The sequence below is a fragment of the Rattus norvegicus genome, chromosome 2, assembly GCF_036323735.1.
Source record: "Rattus norvegicus strain BN/NHsdMcwi chromosome 2, GRCr8, whole genome shotgun sequence".
Lineage (NCBI taxonomy): Eukaryota > Metazoa > Chordata > Mammalia > Rodentia > Muridae > Rattus > Rattus norvegicus.
In genome coordinates, this window is record NC_086020.1 from 184,256,047 (window position 1) to 184,258,392 (window position 2,346).

The 2,346-nt window shown below is 38.3% G+C and overlaps 1 pseudogene; it reads right to left on the bottom strand.

The window, feature by feature from the left end:
* Window positions 1–723: 723 nt before the first annotated feature.
* Window positions 724–2,037, bottom strand: Nip7-ps7 (nucleolar pre-rRNA processing protein NIP7, pseudogene 7; annotated as a pseudogene).
* Between the last annotated feature and the right edge of the window lie 309 nt (window positions 2,038–2,346).

The following is a 2,346-nucleotide window of genomic DNA, read 5'->3' on the forward strand; positions in this document are numbered from 1 at the left end:
AAAGGAAGTCTTCCCTGAATTTTTGCAAAGATTGACTTCAGCAACAATAGAATAATATCAGATTCAAAAGTCAGAAAAAGACTAATTAAATTTTTGAAAATTGAAATTCAGATTGAAGAGGGTGATTAGACATTTAAAGGCAAGATCAGCCCCAATAGATGAATAAATTAGAGATACAGCTGCTATTGAATCTCACGTTTATAGTGATAATATGATAGAAGTAATTTCTAAAGGTATCAAGAAAAATCAAAATGGCAGATATTTTTAAACCATTAAAATTTATTAAACTTCATATATAAAACCACAGGCATGGCACACTATCCTTAAAGTCAACTGTGCTATTATCATCCTGGAAAAGTGGTATCACAGTTAACAGTAAGATTACCCCTGTTCTCACTGAAGTGTCTGAGAAGCTGTCACTCAGAACAAGTCTCCTGATTCAAACAAACATGATGCAGATACAAACACTCTATTTGTTCACACAAACAGTCACAGGTTCTGGTTTGCATGTTTTAGATTTTTGAGAAAAATCTCACTAGGTAGCCCAAGATAGCCTTGAACTTGCCAAATAGCCTGAGCTGGCCTTACCTTTGTTATCCACCTGGATTTGATTCTAGAGTTCCAGAAACCCTATTTTTGAGCCATTTCTGTTGATAAGAATCCAAGCTGCATATCTCAGTGTTATCCTGATTTAGCATGAAGGCTAGCACATAGGAAACAAAGCTAAGTCCTCTCACACAGCAAAATGTTCTTGGGATGACTATTGTAAATCAATGTCTCTTCTTGGCATACGTACTCTCCAATATCTGCTTGATGGAACATGACCACTACAATGGGGTCCACTTTTCTGCACTCTTGGGTAGACTTCACTGCTATCCTAAAACCCAAAGCAATGTCTGCCATGGAATAAACCACTACTCCCTGGTACTGATTCAACTCAGACAGGATATCACACCAGGTTTCCATACAAGAAGGATTGCTCTGCTCCAGTTTTGTCCATACTTGGCATAGGGTACAAAGTGTTTTAATGTGCAACCAGAAAGTGTGGGTCTTAGTAAACTTTCCAAAACATGTCCCCAGGGACACTAGCTTATTCTGGATATGTTGGCATCCAGTTTAGGGCTCATCTCACTCAGATAATACACTTGGTCTTTGTGGAGCTGGAAAAAGTAGGTGCCGTCCAGTCTGTCCAGTAGGAGTTGTAGATTCTCTCCAATGTGTTTTGAAATCTTCTCAAACAGAACCCGGGCCTCTTTTTCAATCAAAGGCTTCGTTTTCCCCTACCTTGTCTCCCGGGATCTTCATCCCTAATGGGAGATATTCTAATTGTGGTAAGGAAGGTAATTTGAAAACGGATTATAGGCAAGACATGACTAGAAACAATTTTTTAACCTAGAAACAATACAAAGAGAAAACTTCAGCCTTCTGGAAAATGCAAAAAGTGTGTCAAAGTCTGCCACTGGACTGATGAATGCAGATCAACAAGGGATAGGCAAGGTTACCTTTAACATCAGAAAAGGAGTCCTCCTGTAGGCCCTGATATCAAATTTGATATAATCATTCTGTGCCAGTAAATGTGATGTGTTAGAGGGGCCTGTGTTAGCTAGAATAGAATAAAGACCCTGATTTAACTTGTTTCAGATTAGCTTCTGTCCATGTTTTAGGAGATTACGAAGAGTTCCCTGGCACTACACTCCAACACTATGGATTATGATCAAATACTCCTTGGTTTCTGATTTGACAGGTAGTGCATTGTGTGTGCAGAGGTTGCAGACTGACTTACACTAAAAATCTGGTAGCATCTCATACATGTTCTGGACACTGAATCAGCTGATCCTGGCTGAATTCTCCTATTTTTCCAAATAGAAGGTTTTTTTACCCATCATTGTGAAGACATAACAAGCCAGGTGGGGCTTCACATTTCTTGGAATGTTGATTAAAAACTTACTGGTTTGTCCAGAAATGCTAAAGGACCCTTGTACTATGCTCACCTTGCAGCAGACCCTGCGCTGGTCTTAGGGAGAAACCAATGACCATGGGAGAATAAAAAGCCTAATAAATGAACTTTTTGAATCCCCTCTATTGGATTTACAGAAACCTACATTTTTTTGTTATATTACAATTCTTGATGTAGATGATTTTGACCTCTAAGTAATAATGATTGCTCTGTCTTATACTCTGCAGTGCTGGGATTAGAGACCTCAGCTGCCCCATGTACTGATATAACAAATTATAAGTGACATCAGTCTCAGAAACACAGTAATATATGCTCTGTGTCCTTCTTGACCTAAGATTTCTTTAGAAAAACTGGTTAAGAATTTTTATTTTATTTCATGTATTTACTTT